Here is a 16572-nt window from a genome sequence, read left to right as displayed (position 1 = left end):
TATCTCCTGAGAAGGTTTCTCTAATATCTTCCATGCCTTTTTCGAGCCTGGCTAGAACCTTGAGAATCCTCATTCTGAACTCTAGATCTGCCATATTACCATTGTCTGTATTGATTAGGTCCCTAGTCTTTGGTAATACCTCTAGTTGTTTTTTTGTTTTTTGTTTTTTTTTTTTGTTTTTTTGTTTTTGTGATGAATTTTTCCACCTTGTCATTTTGTCCAGATAAGAGTATATGAAGGAGGGGTGCCTGGGTGGCTCAGTGGGTTAAAGCTTCTACCTTCGGCTCAGGTCATGATTTCAGGGTCCTGAGATCGAGCCCCACATTGGGCTCTCTGCTTGGCAGGGAGCCTGCTTTCTCCCTCTTCTCTCTCTACCTGCCTCTCTGCCTACTTGTGATCTCTCTCTGTCAAATAAATAAATAAAATCTTAAAACAAATAAACAAACAAACTAAAAAACAACAAAAAAAAACCACTCCTCTATCTTTAAAAAAAAACAAAAAAGAGTATATGAAGGAGCAAGTAAAATACTATAAGGGTTGCAAAGACCCCAGGAATAAAAGCTTTAACCAAATCAGAAGAGATCCCAAACCATGGGGGGGTGTGGTAGAAAGGGTTATAAAGAGGTTCAGAAAAAAAAAATCACTAAGCACTTAAAAAGAGAAAACAAATAAAGAAAAAAATATAAAGAAGAAAAAAGTATATCTAGATTAACTATTTAAAAAACGTTAAAAAAGAAAAGGCTAAAGTTTAAAAAAATAAGCAGAAGAAGAAAAAAATTGAAAAAAAATTTAAATTAACTGCAAGACTAAAGAATCATGGGGAGAAAGCCATGAGTTCTGTGCTTTGCCTTCTCCTCCTCTGGAATTCCGCTGCTCTCCTTGGTATTAAACTTGCATTCCTTGGTAGGTGAACTTGGTGCTGGCTGGATTTCTTGTTGATCTTCTGGGGGAGGGGCCTGTTGTAGTGATTCTCAACTGTCTTTGCCCCAGGTGGAATTGCACAGCCCTTACCAGGGGCCGGTCTGAGTAATCTGCTCGGGTTCGCTTTCGGGAGCTTTTGTTCCCTGAATGCTTTCTGTAGAGTTCCAGAGGATGGGAACCAAAATGGTAGTCTTTCATGGTTCACCTCCTCTTATGTTTTTTAAAAAAATCTTTTTGGGTCTTATGTATTAATTTAGTGAGGATTCAAAAATAATGAATACTGTTATGCTGAAAATAAATTAAAAAATCTTTAATAAAAAAAAAAAAGAAAAGAAAAGAAAATGGTAGTCTTTGGCCCGGAGGAGCCTAGAGCTCGGGCCCCACTCCTCAGTGCGCCCTCAGAGAATAGCGCCCAATTACTCCTGTCTCCCTGGCCTCTGGCCGCGCTCTAAGCTCACTGAGGGTGCAACTGGTTCAAGGTAACCCCAAGCTGAAAGCTCACTCCTCGGCTCTGTCTCTGTAGCCGGCTTCCCTGTTCTAATACCTTCAAGCTCTGCAACTCTAAGACACCCCCGATCCTTCTGTGACCCTGCAGGACCTGAGGCCAGGCTGACCCCGTGTGGGCTTCACCCCGGTTTAGCCTCTGGAGCAATGTCCCTCAGCGGAACAGACTTTTTAAAGTCCTGATTTTGTGTTTTGTTGCTCCACCACTTGCCGGGATCCGGCCCCTCCCCCCACGGTCTATCTTCCCATCACTTTGGATTCACTTTGCCTGTCCTACCTTTCAGAAAGTGGTTGATTTTCTGTTTCTAGAATTGCTATTCTTCTTCTCCTCAATCTCCTGTTGGATTTGTAGGTATTTGCCATCTTTAGATAAGCTATTTAGCTGATCTCCTGCTGCCTGATGTAGTCTCAGTCTGCTACTTCTCTGCCATCTTGACTCCTCTTCTGCTTTTAACTTTTTGAGAAAACTCCACATGGTTTTCCAGAGTGGCTGAAGCAGCTTGCATTCCCACCTACATTGTAAGAGAATTTCCCTTTCTCCAAATCCTCATCACCATTTGTTGCTTCCTGACTTGTTAATTTTAGCCATTCTGATTTGTGTGAGGCGACATTTCATTGTGGGTTTGATTTGTATTTCCGTGATTTCAAGTGATGCTGAGCAATTTTTCATGTCTGTTAGCCATTTGGATGTCCTCTTTGGAGATATGTCTATTCATGTCTTCTGCCCATTTCTTGACTGTATTATTTGTTCTTCGGGTGTTGAGTTTGAGAAGTTCTTTATAGATTTTGGATACTAGCCCTTTATCTGATAAGACATTTGCAAATATCTTCTCCCATTCTCTCAGTTGTCTTTAAGTTTTGTCTGCTGTTTTCTTTGCTGTGCAAAAGCTGTTTATCTTGATGAAGTCCCAATAGTTCATTCTTACATTTGTTTCCCTTGCCTTTGGAGATATGTCTAGCAAGAAGTTGCTGTGGCCAAGGTCAAAGAGGTTTCTGCCTGCCTTCTCCCCTAGTATTTTGATGGATTCATGTCTCACATTGAAGTCTTTCATCCATTTTGAGTTTGTCTTTGTGTATTGTGTAAGAGAATGGTCCAGTTTCATTCTTCTGCATGTGGCTGTCGAATTTTCCCAACATCATTTACTGAAGAGACTGTCTATTTCCATTAGATATTCTTTCTTGCTTTGTTGAAGATTAGTTGGCCATAGAGTTGAGGGTCCATTTCTGGGTTCTCTATTCTGTTCCATTGCTCTAATTTATCTGTTTTTGTGCCAGTACCATACTGTCTTGATGATTACAGCTTTGTAATAGAGCTTGAAATCCAGAATTGTGATGCTACCAGCTTTGGTTTCCTTTTTCTTTTTTAAAATGTTTTGTTTATTATTTTGGCAGAGAGATAGAAAGAACAAGTAGGGAGAGCAGCAGGCAGAAAGAAAGGGATAAGCAGACTCACTGCCCATCAGGGAACCCAATGTGGGGTTCAATCCCAGGACCCTGGGATCATGACCTGAGCCTAAGTCAGCCACTTAAACAAGTGAGCCACCCAGGAACCCCTGGTTTTCTTTTTCAACTTTTCTTAGACTATTTTTGATCTTCTCTAGTTCCATACAAATTTTAGGATTATTTGTTCCAGCTCTGCAAAAAATGTTAATGGTATTTTGATAGGGATTGCATTGAATATATATTAATTGCTCTGGGAAGCATAGATATTTTAATAATATTTTTTCTTCTAATCCATGAGCATGGATTGTTTTTCCATTTCTTTGTATCTTCTTTAAATTATTTCATGAGTGTTCTGTAGTTTTCTGAGTACAAATTCTTTGTCTCTTTGGTTAGGCTTATTCTTATGTATCTTGTAGTTATTGGATGCAATTGTCAATAAGATCTACTCCCTAATTTCTCTTTCTTCTGTCTCACTGTTAGTGTATAGAAATGCAACTTATTTCTGTGCATTGTTGTTATATTCTGTCACTCTTCCACTATTTTCTCAGCCCGGTGATACTTGCTTTAAATTCATCATGGATGTTACTTGTATCTGTTTCACGTCAATCTCTGGCTGTGGTCTTATCTTGCTCTTTCACTTGGGATAAATTTCACCACCTTGGCAATTTGTCTAAGCCTCTGCCTCTTTTCTGTGTTAGAAAAGCCAGTTATACTTCCTGCTTCTGAATGTAATAGCCTTATGAAGAAGAGGTCATGTGGTGCCCAGGGCCTGGCTCTTCAGGAAATGTCTCTGGTGTGTACTACATATCCTCTGCTGTTGTGTCAGACCAGTCTTCTGCAGAGGTTCCCTTGCCCACTGTGGGAAGTGTTGGTTCCTGTCCTGAATGTGGTAAGTTTTAACTAGGTATGCTCTGGTCTGCTTATGAAATGAGACCTGTCACCACTTCCATTGAAAATGAGGCCCTAAACAACTCTCTGATTGTGACATGCCATGAGGTCAGGGGTTTCTGCTGGTCTACTGGGTGTGCATCTTGCTGTGCTGGAACTGAGGCAAGTTTGACCAAGAGGAGTAGTGCTTCCAGAGCACATGACTGTGGGGCTTGGCATAAGCTTGTTAGGCAGCCAGTGTCACTGCTATGCTGCTTCCCACAGTTCACTCTGTGTTTATGCTGAGGGTCAGGGGAGGGAAATTTCACCAGTCATCTTTTTTGTTCCTGGAGAGGTATCTCTGTGAATACTGCATGTCAGGGACACACTTCAAAAAGAACAAAATATCCCCCTGACCACCCTCCCCCATCGCTGTGTGCCTCAGCCATCCCCCTAGATCCCCATTTCCATACTGTCTGCCTCTGCATTGTTTGCCTTTCCAGGAGCAGTGCAGTGCTGTCAGGGCTCTATCCAGCCAAGACAGCTGACCTTTAAACCTCCAGTCTTCAAACCGTGCTGGTTGCAAAAACTCACCATAATCAGCCCCTTTCATTTTCCCAGCCAATGGCTTTAGGTAAACATTCTTTTAATGTGATCCTTTCTCTCTCTCTCTCAATCTCTCTCTCTCTCACCTGTCTCTACAAGAATGGTTCCCTCCCTTCCACAGCATCCATGGTCTGTTTCTCCATTAAACCACACCTCTATACTTTCTATATTCCTGGGTGTGGCTTCTTCTACTTGTTTAGTTGTGTAACATGTTCTTTAGTCTTCTGGTCGATTTCTGGAGTGTTGAGGATGATTTGATAGTTATCTAACTGTGTTCATGGAATGAGTCAAGGATAGAGTCCTTCTACTCCTTTACCAACTTCCTCTAATTTCAAAAAAAGGAGGCTTTTAAGATAAGATTACACCTACATAATGACAAACTTTTAAGAAATACATCTCACTAAGGAATGAGGAGGATATCACAATAGAAAATCAAGGTCTTCATTTTGACAAAATACTTTTGATATTTCAGCTCAAAACCTGTTCCTTGATTAGCTCTTTCAGATATATTCACTAGGGTCCAAATGTAGTTTGTAGTTAAACTCAGAATAGTTAACATATTTCAAAGAAGAACATATTATCATTTGAGAATTAAAAAGAAAAAAAAATCAGAGAATTCCAAATACACATATTTTCTGGTCTTTGAGAAAGGAATGAGATATAGTGAGAAAAAGGTGGGATTCAGAGAGAGAGAGAGAATTAGCTAGTTGAAAGGATAATTAATATGGTTAAGATTTTAAATACTGATATTTTATTAATATTTAACACTGTTCATCCTTTTAATTCAGAATATATTGCAAACATTAGCTTAAAGTCCAGTGAAATGTCTCCTTAAACAGGCATATCGAATAACAGATGTTTTCTCCAAAATGTTAATGGGCAATGTAGGTTGAATCAGTGGGTAGGTCGGGTCACAGTTTGCAGGCCTTTATCTTGTTTGAACAGTCCCTTGTTGAAATTTCAGTCTGTAATTGTTAATTATTTTGCTATGTTTAACACAAATAATGTGAAATTTATTTATTGTTCTTAATAATTAGTCATAGTGATTAGATCATGCTTTATATAATGCAGGAGTTTTCTTTTTACTTATTCACTTTTTAATTTTATTTATTTATTTATCTATCTATCTATTTATTTATTTATTTAAGAAAGGCAGAGAGAGAGAGAGAGTTGGAGAGCACAAGGCAGGGGATGAGTAGAGGGATAGTGAGAAGCAGACTCTCCAATGTGCAGGGAGTCCAACGTAGGGCTCCATCCCTGGACTCTGGGATCATGACTTGTGTTGAAGACAGATGCTCAACTAATTGAGCCACCCAGGGATCTCTAGGAGTTTTTTCTTCAAAAATGTCATGAACAAACAGTGGTTGGATTTGATTATATGGTAGCATTGTAATGTTTGAAGGGAGCTAATAGAGAGGTACTTTTTTATTACATTTAAAGGTTCTCATTGTAATATACTTTGGAAAGCTAACATTGTTTATGGAATTGAATAGTAAGTAAGTACCAAATAGTTGTTGTTTGGTGTGCATAATGATGATAGTTATTTATCAGTGGAGGTGCTTGACTTTCTCTACTAGTCCATGTTAAATAATCAGCTACTAAGGACATGTCTGGTTTGTGTTTGGTTTGGGGTCTCCAAAAATATGATGCAAACAACTGTGTTACATTTAGTGCCTGGCTAATCAAATCAGAGAAAACAGATGATGATATCTAAAGGAATAAACTACAGAAAGAAACTACAAATGAAAAAAATCTATTATGCTGAAGGAGATTTAGGAATTCTTTCTCAGAATTAGAAATCTGTATGTCCTGGTTGATTTCACAGGTGACAAGACTGGTTTGCATAACAAAGGATACTTATCTGGATTATTCAGATTAAAAAAAACATCTTCCCTCCCTTCCCCTTACACACATACACACACAAACACACAAACACACACACACACACACACACACACACAAACACACCACACTAAATACGATTGTTTCTATTTTAATTATTGACTAAATGCTTTACCTCATATTTTGGTGATAGTCATAAATATTAAATGAACTTGGATATAAAGCACTGATATTTTATAGAAACATCTATACATTGAGCTTGTGAAATGAAACATGAAACTTATCACAGTATGTGATTTAGTAAGACACATATCTTAATTTTAGTCAGGAGAAGAAAAAATTATTAACAAAAATGTAATATCTAGTAAAATGAAGCAAATAGAGCAAGCTTAATTAACTACCTTAGATTAGATATTAGGTACTAATAGTAACTAAAACAATACAACATCTAATACTTTTTTATACTATGTTAAGCATTTTAGCAGGTACATAATTCATTGTCTACAGAATCACACCACACTTTATTTCAGGAAATCTTAATACACCACTGTGAGGTAGGTATGACCATTACCAGAATTTTACAGACAAGAAAACTAAGACACAAAGAATATTGGGGTTAAATGACTTGTCTATAGTGGCAGTTATTAGAAGGCAGAATCATAAGAAATGGAAATGGAAGCGTGGGTATTTGCTGGGAATTATAAATTAGAGGAATGACAGAGGACCAGCAGATCTAGTTCTTCCCAATGCTACTCAGGCCACTGATGGTTTACCGGTCTGTCTTTCTTTCAATTAACCATTGGCTATAATTTGTAGACAACTCCCTTTTGTAGTTACATGGATATTTTCTAGGATGAAATTAAAAGGCTCTTTCTCTAAGTGTCAGAAGCAGTGCCTTTTAAAAATTTCAAATATTTTTCTTTTTTTAATTAAATTTCATTTTTTTCAATTTCCAAAATTCATGGTTAATGCACCACACCCATTACTCCATGCAATATGTGCCCTCCATAATAACCACCATGAGGCTTACCCAACCCCCACTCCCCTCTCCTCCAAAACCCTCAGTTTGTTTCTCAGAGTCCACAGTTTCTCACGGTTTGTCTCTTCCTCCAATTTTCCCCAAATCACTTCTCCTCTCCATCTCCCAATGTCTTCTGTGTTACTTCTTGTGCTCCAAAAGTAAGTTAAACCATGTAATAATTGACACTCTTTGCTTGATTTATTTCACTCAGCATAATCTCTTCCAGTCCTGTCCATGTTGACACAAAAGTTGGATATTCATCTTTTTTGATGGAGGCATAATACTCCATTGTATACATGGACCATATCTCCTTTATCCATTCTTCTGTTGAAGGGCATCTTGGCTCTCACAACAGTTTAGTGACTATGGCCATTGCTGCTGTGAACATTGGGGTAGAGATGGCCCTTATTTTCACTACATCTGTAACTATGAGATAAATACCCAATAGTCCAATCACAGGGTCATAAGGTAGCTCTATTTTTAGTTTCGTAAAGAATATCCACACTTTTTTTGAAAAAAAAAATAAAAAGTGGCTGCAACGACTTACATTCCCACCAACAGTATAAGAGGATTGCCCTTTCTCCACATCCTCTCCAACACTTGTTACTTACTGTCTTATTAATTTTGGCCATTCTAACTGGTGTAAGATGTTATCTCAGTGTGGTTTGGATATGAAATCTCCCTGATGGCTAATGATGATGAACATTTTTTCATGTGTCTGTTAGCCACATTTATGTCTTCTTTGGAGAAGTGTCTGTTCATGTCTTCTGCCCTTTTATTGACACGATTATCTGTTTTGTGTGTGTTGAGTTTGAGGAGTTCTTCATAGATTTTGGATATCAGCCCTCTATCTGTAGTGTCATTTGCAAATATCTTCTCCCACTCCATGAGTTGCCTCTTTGTTTTGTTGACTGTTTCCTTTCCTGTGCAGAAGCTTTTGATCTTGATGAAGTCCCAAAAATTCATTTTCGCTTTTGGGCTTTGGAGACATCTTGAAAGAAGTTGTTGTGATCGCTGTCAAAGAGGTTACTGCCTATGATCTCCTTTAGGATTTTGATAGATTCCTGCCTCACATTGAGGTCTTTTCTCCATTTCAAGTTTATCTTTGTGTATGGTGTAATAAAACAGTAGAATTTCATTCATCTACACATAACTGTCCAATTTACCCATCACCATTTATTGAAGAGACTGTTTTTACCAATGGATATTTTTTCCTGCTTTGTCAAGGATTATTTAACCATAGAGTTGAGGAACCATATCTGTACTCTCTACTCTGTTCCACTGGTCTAAGTGTCTGGTTTTTTTTTTTTTTTTTAGCAGTACCATGCTGTCTTGATGATTACAGATTCGTAGTAAACCTTGAAGCCAGACAATGTGATGCCCCCAGTTTTGTTTTTCTTTTTCAACTTTTTCTTAGCAATTCAGGGTCTCTTCTAGTTCCAAACAAATTTTAGGATTGTTTGTTCCAGTTCTTTGAAAAATGCCAGTGCAATTTTGATCAGAATGGCCTTGAATGTATAGATGTCTCTAGGCAGTATAGACATTTTAACGATGTTTATTCTTCCAATCCATGAGCATGGAATGATCTTTCATCTTTTTGTGTATTCTTCAATTTCTTTCAAGAGTGTTCTGTAGTTCCTTGAGTACAGATACTTTACCTCTTTAGTTAAGTTTATTCCCAGGTATCTTACAGTTCTTGGTACTGTAGTAAATGGAATTGATTCTCTAATTTCCCTTTCTGTATTTTCATTGTTAGTGTATAAGAAAGCATCTGATTTCTGTACATTGATTTTGTATCCTGCCACATTACTGAATTGCTGCATGAGTTCTAGTAGTATGGAGGTGGAGTTTTTTGGGTTTTCCATATAAAGTATGATGTCATATCCAAAGAGAGAGTTTGACTTCTTTGCCAATTTGAATTCGTTTTATTTCTTCTTGTCTGATTGTTGTTGCTAGGTCTTCTAATACCATGTTGAATAACAGTGTTAAGACTGGACATCCTTGTCGTATTCCTGATCTCAAAGGGAAGGCTGTCAGTTTTTCCACATTGAGGATGAGTTTGCTGTGGGTTTTTCATAGATTTTAGGAAGTTGAAGAATGTTCCCTCTGTCTCTATACTTTGAATCATTTTAATTAGGAACGGATGCTGTATCTTGTCAAATGCTTTTTCTGCATCAATTGAGAGGACCATGTGGTTCTTCTCTCTTCTCTTATTGATTTGTACTACCACATTGCTTGAATTGCAGATGTTGAACCATGCTTGCATCCCACCTGGTCATGGTGGATAATCTTTTTAATGTACTGTTGGATCCTCTTAGCTAGGATCTTGTTGAGAAACTTGGCATCCATATTTTTCAAGGATATTGGTTTGAAATTCTCCATTTTGGTGGGGTAGTTGCCTCGTGTGGGGATCATGATAATGCGGGATTCATAGAAAGAGTCTGGAAGTTTTCCTTCTATTTCTATTCTTTGAAACAGCTTCAGGAGAATAGGTATTATTTCTTCTTTGAATGTATGGTAGAATTCTCCAAGGAATGCATCAGATCCAAGGCTCTTGTTTTTTGGGAGGTTTTTGATCACTGCTTCAATCTCTTTACTAGATATTGGCCTATTCAGGTTGTCAATTTCTTCCTAATTCAGTTTTGGAAGTTAGAGGTTTCCAGGGTTGCATCCATTTCCTATAGGTTGCTTAACTTATTGGCATATAACTGTTGATTATAATTTCTGATGATTGTTTCTCTTTTCTTTGTGTTAGTCATGATCTCTTCCACTTTCATTCATAATTTTATTAATTTGGGTCCTCTCTCTTTTCTTTTGGATTAGTTTGGACAATGGTTTGTCGATCTTATTAATTCATTGAAAAAAAAAACAGCTTCTAGTTTCGTTGATGTGTTCTACTGTATCTCTAGTTTCTATCTCGCTGATCATTGATCTCTGCTCTAATCTTGATTATTTTCCTTCTTGTGTTAGGGTTGGCTTAATTTGTTTTTGATTCTCCAGTTCTTTAAGGTATAAAGACGCCTGGCGTATTCTGTATTTTTCAATTTCCTTGAGTGAGGTTTGGACAACTATGTGTTTTCCCTTTAGAGCACCTTTGCCATATCCCATAGGATTTGGACCGACGTATCCTCATTCTCATTGGTTTCCATGAATTGTTTAAGTTCTGCTTTGATTTCCTGGTTAATCCAAACATTATTAAGCAGGGTGGGCTTTATCTTCCAAGTGTTTGAATTCCTTCCAAAGTTTTTCTTGTGATTGAGTTCCAGTATCAAAGCACTGTGGTCTGAGAATATGCAGGGGATAATCTCAGTCTTTTGGTATCAGTTGATCCCTGATTTGTGACCCAGTATGTGGTCTATTCTGGAGAAAGTTCCATGTGGACTTGAGAAGAATGAGTACTCTGTTGTTTGAGGGTGGAATGTTCTGTATATATCTATGAGGTCCATCTGGTCCAATGTGTCATTCAATTCTCTCCTTTCTTTATTGATTTTTCTGCTTGGATAATCTGTCTATTACTGAGAGTGGTGTGTTAAAATCCCCTATTATTAATGTATTCATATCAATATGACACTTTATTCTGATTCACAGTTGTCTTATATAGTTGACTACTCCCATATTGGAGGCATAACTATTTACAATTGTTAGATCTTCTTGGTGGATAGACCCTTTAAGAATGATGTAGTGTCATTCTTTATGTCTGACTATAGTCTTTAGTTTAAAACCTAACTTAACTTGTCTGACAGTCGCTACTCCAGCTTTCTTTTGAGGCCCATTGGCATGAAAGATGCTTCTCCATACCTTCACTTTCACTCTGGATGTATCTTTAGGTGTCAGTTGGGTCTCTTGTAGACAGTATATGAACAGGTCCTGTCATTTTATCCAACTGCAACTCTACTCCATTTTATGGGAGCATTTAGGCCTTTCACCTTGAGAGTGATTATTGAAAGATACGTTTTGATTGACACCATGCTCCCTGTGAAGTCCTTTTTTCTATAGATTGTTTGTGTAAATTTCTGTTGTATGTCACTCTTGGGTTCTTTCATCTTTTATAGAACCCCTCTTAATATTTCTTGTAGGGTCATCTTGGTGGTCAAATATTCTTTTAAACTTTGCTGGTCTTGGAAACTCTTTATCTCTCCATCCATTTTGAATGGAAGCCTTGCGGATAAAGTATTCTTAGCTGCATGTTCTTCTCATTTAGTGCCCTGAATATGTTTTGGCAGCCCTTGCTGGCTTGCAAGGTTTCTGTGGACAGGTATGATGTTATTTTGATGGATCTTCCTCTGCACATAGGGAATCTCTTCCCCTTAGTTGCCCTCAAAAGCTCTTGTCTAAAGTTATGATTTATCAGTCTTGCAATCAAGTGTCCCGAGGTATTTCTCAATTTTTCTTCTTGGAAGGGTGGCCTTTCTACTTCCAGGACAAGAGTGCTGGTTCCATTCCCCAGACTGGGTATTTTCATGGAGCATTTGTTCAACTATATCTTCTAGTCTTCTTTCTTTCTCCTCCCCCTCAGGGATCCCAATAATTCAGACATTGGAACATTTCATAGCATCATTTATTTCCCTAATTCTTTTTTCATGACTTCAAAGCTGTTTGTTCTGGGCCTCCTCCTGATCCTTTTTCTTTATAAGTTTGTCCTCTAGATCACTAATTTTATATTCTGCCTTGGTTACCCTACAAGTAGTTTACTTGCTAACTAAGTAGGTTACCCTACTTAGATTTACTCTAAATCTAAGTTTAGATATTTAGATTAGATTGGATCTCATTGGTAGCATTTTTAACTTCTTCTTGGACAGCTTTCACTTCTGCCCTAATAAATTCCAAGTTGTCACTAATGGTTTTCTGCATCCTAGCCATTACCTGGATAATTGTTAGCCTGAATTCCCTTTCTGATATACTGTTTATGTCCATATCCAATAGCTCTGATGGAGAGGTACAGTCTCTGCATTTTTCCTCTGTTGGATGTTCCTTCTCCTACTCATTTTGCTGAGAGGTGGTTGAGGGGATGTGTAGTTGAATATATCAACTGTGATACAGGCAAGTTGCACTCTGGAACACTTTTGAGCAATCAGAAGTCACCACCAAAAAGAAAGAAAAAAGAAAAAAATAAGAGAGAGGGCAAGAGAGACAGGAAAAGAGAAAGAGAGAGAGAGAGAAGACCCAGCCAGAATGGGCCCCAAAGTTAAGATTTATAAGGTATACAAACAAAAACAAACTAACAAAAAGACTGACACAAGTGAATGACAAGGAAAAAAAAAAAAGAACCCAGCCAAAATGAACCCCAAGTATAAGATTTATATAATACCAGAACAAAAACAAATAAACAGAAACACTGACAGAAGAAAAAGGTGAGAGGGTGATTATAAATCCTCAATATAGGCAAGGAAAGCTATTTTGATTCTTCCTGGGTGTATCTTGGTATCTTTGTTAAAGGACTCAACTTTCCAGAGCTAAAGGGAGATTAAATATTTGTTTATATATAGGGGTAGTATTGATTAGGGAAAGAGGATTACCTTGAAGCTTATATCTATATGTATGTATAAAAAATAAAATAGAAAAGAAAGAGAAAAGTACAGGTATATGTATGAAAACAGTTCAAGTTAAAAGGTTATTATGGAATATGTTGTTTTAAACCTCTAGCTGTAATAGTAAGTAGGTTAAAAAATAACAAAAGAGGAGCCTGGGTCAAGATGGCGGAGAAGTAGCAAGCTGAGACTGCTTCAGCTAGCCGGAGATCAGCTAGATAGCTTATCTAAAGATTGCAAACACCTGAAAATCCATCGGCAGATCGAAGAGAAGAAGAACAGCAATTCTGGAAACAGAAAAACAACCACTTTCTGAAAGGTAGGACCGGCGGAGAAGTGAATCCAAAGCGACGGGAAGATAGACCCCGGGGGGAGGGGCCGGCTCCCGGCAAGCGGCGGAGCAACCGCGCACAAAATCAGGACTTTTAAAAGTCTGTTCCGCTGAGGGACATCGCTCCAGAGGCTAAACCGGGGCGAAGCCCACGCGGGGTCAGCGTGGCCTCAGGTCCCGCAGGGTCACAGAAGGATCAGGGGTGTCTGAGTGTCGCAGAGCTTGCGGGTATTGGAATGGGAAAGCCGGCTACAGAGACAGAGCTGACAGTAAGCTCGCAGCTCCGTGTTACCTTGAACCGGTCGCAGGCTCGGTGAGCTCGGAGCGCGGCCGGAGGTCAGGCAGACGGGAGTAACTGGGCGCTGTTCTCTGAGGGCGCACTGAGGAGTGGGGCCCTGGGCTCTCGGCTCCTCCGGGCCGGAGACCAGGAGGCCGCCATTTGTATTCCCGTCCTCTGGAACTCTACGGAAAGCGCTCAGGGAACAAAAGCTCCTGAAAGCAAACCCGAGCGGATTACTCACCCCGGCCCCGGGTAAGGGCGGTGTAATTCCGCCTGGGGCAAGACACTTGAGAATCACTACAACAGGCCCCTCCCCCAGAAGATCTACAAGAAATCCAGCCGAGACCAAGTTCACCTACCAAGGAGTGCGGTTTCAAGACCAAGGAGAGCAGCAGAATTCCAGAGGAGGAGAAAGCCAAGCGCGGAACTCATGGCTTTTTTCCTATGATTTTTTTTTTTAGTCTTGCAGTTAATTTAATTTTTTCTTTTTCATTTTTTTTTTCTTTTTTCTCGCCTTCGGGTAAAATTTTTTTTAACTGTTACCTTTTTCTTTTTTAAACCTTTTTTTACTTTTTTTAACGATTTTTTACTAGTTTATCTAGGGGTATATATTATATATATTTTATTCTTTTTTTCTTTTTGTTTTTTTTTTTTTTTTTTTTTTTTTTTTTCTTTTTTTTTTTTTTTTTTCTTTTCTTTTTGTTTTTTTTTTTTTTTCTCTTTCTTCCTTTTTGAACCTCTTTTTATCCCCTTTCCCCCCACTCACGATTTTGGATCTCTTCTAATTTGGTTAAAGCATATTTTCCTGGGGTTGTTGCCACCCTTTTAGTATTTTACTTGACCCTTCATTTACTCTTATCTGGACAAAATGACAAGACGTAAAAATTCAACACAAAAAAAAGAACAAGAGGCAGTACCGAAGGCTAGGGACCTAATCAATACAGACATCCGTAATATGTCAGATCTAGAGTTCAGAATGACAATTCTCAAGGTTCTAGCCGGGCTCGAAAAAGGCATGGAAGATATTAGAGAAACCCTCTCGAGAGATATAAAAGCCCTTTCTGGAGAAATAAAAGAACTAAAATCTAACCAAGGTGAAATCAAAAAAAGCTATTAATGAGGTGCAATCAAAAATGGAGGCTCTAACTGCTAGGATAAATGAGGCAGAAGAAAGAATTAGTGATATAGAAGACCAAATGACAGAGAATAAAGAAGCTGAGCAAAAGAGGGACAAACAGCTACTGGACCACGAGGGGAGAATTCGAGAGATAAGTGACACCATAAGACGAAACAACATTAGAATAATTGGGATTCCAGAAGAAGAAGAAAGTGAGAGGGGAGAGCAGAAGGTATACTGGAGAGAATTATTGGGGAGAATTTCCCCAATATGGCAAAGGGAACGAGCATCAAAATTCAGGAGGTTCAGAGAATGCCCCTCAAAATCAATAATAATAGGCCCACACCCCGTCACCTAATAGTAAAATTTACAAGTCTCAACGACAAAGAGAAAATCCTGAAAGCAGCCCGGGAAAAGAAGTCTGTAACATACAATGGTAAAAATATTAGATTGGCAGCTGACTTGTCCACAGAGACCTGGCAGGCCAGAAAGAGCTGGCATGATATTTTCAGAGCACTAAACGAGAAAAACATGCAGCCCAGAATACTATATCCAGCTAGGCTATCATTGAAAATAGAAGGAGAGATTAAAAGCTTCCAGGACAAACAACAACTGAAAGAATTTGCAAATACCAAACCAGCTCTACAGGAAATATTGAAAGGGGTCCTCTAAGCAAAGAGAGAGCCTACAAGTGGTAGATCAGAAAGGAACAGAGACCATATACAGTAACAGTCACCTTACAGGCAATATAATGGCACTAAATTCATATCTCTCAATAGTTACCCTGAATGTGAATGGGCTAAATGCCCCTGTCAAAAGACACAGGGTATCAGAATGGATAAAAAAACAAAACCCATCTATATGTTGCCTCCAAGAAACACATTTTAAGCCCGAAGACACCTCCAGATTTAAAGTGAGGGGGTGGAAAAGAATTTACCATGCCAATGGACATCAGAAGAAAGCAGGAGTGGCAATCCTTATATCAGATCAATTAGATTTTAAGCCAAAGACTATAATAAGAGATGAGGAAGGACACTATATCATACTCAAAGGGTCTGTCCAACAAGAAGATTTAACAATTTTAAATATCTATGCCCCCAATGTGGGAGCAGCCAACTATATAAACCAATTAATAACAAAATCAAAGAAACACATCAACAATAATACAATGATAGTAGGGGACTTTAACACCCCCCTCACTGAAATGGACAGGTCATCCAAGCAAAAGATCAGCAAGGAAATAAAGGCCTTAAATGACACACTGGACCAGATGGACATCACAGATATATTCAGAATATTTCATCCCAAAGCAACAGAATACACATTCTTCTCTAGTGCACATGGAACATTCTCCAGAATAGATCACATCCTCGGTCCTAAATCAGGACTCAACCGGTATCAAAAGATTGGGATCATTCCCTGCATATTTTCAGACCACAATGCTCTAAAGCTAGAACTCAACCACAAAAGGAAGTTTGGAAAGAACCCAAATACATGGAGACTAAACAGTATCCTTCTAAAGAATGAATGGGTCAACCGGGAAATTAAAGAAGTATTGAAAAAAATCATGGAAACAAATGATAATGAAAATACAACGGTTCAAAATCTGTGCGACACAACAAAGGCAGTCCTGAGAGGAAAATATATAGCGGTACAAGCCTTTCTCAAGAAACAAGAAAGGTCTCAGGTACACAACCTAACCCTACACCTAAAGGAGCTGGAGAAAGAACAAGAAAGAAACCCTAAGCCCAGCAGGAGAAGAGAAATCATAAAGATCAGAGCAGAAATCAATGAAATAGAAACTAAAAAAACAATAGAACAAATCAACGAAACTAGGAGCTGGTTCTTTGAAAGAATTAATAAAATTGATAAACCCCTGGCCCGACTTATCAAAAAGAAAAGAGAAAGGACCCAAATAAATAAAATCATGAATGAAAGAGGAGAGATCACAACTAACACCAAAGAAATACAAACTATTATAAGAACATACTATGAGCAACTCTACGGCAATAAATTTGATAATCTGGAAGAAATGGATGCATTCCTAGAAACATATAAACTACCACAACTGAACCAGGAAGAAATAGAAAGCCTGAACAGACCCATAACCAG

The sequence above is a fragment of the Mustela putorius genome, unplaced genomic scaffold, assembly GCF_011764305.1.
Source record: "Mustela putorius furo isolate JIRA1106 unplaced genomic scaffold, ASM1176430v1.1 tig00000842_pilon_pilon_pilon, whole genome shotgun sequence".
Classification (NCBI taxonomy): domain Eukaryota; kingdom Metazoa; phylum Chordata; class Mammalia; order Carnivora; family Mustelidae; genus Mustela; species Mustela putorius.
Note: the sequence above shows the minus strand (reverse complement) of the source record.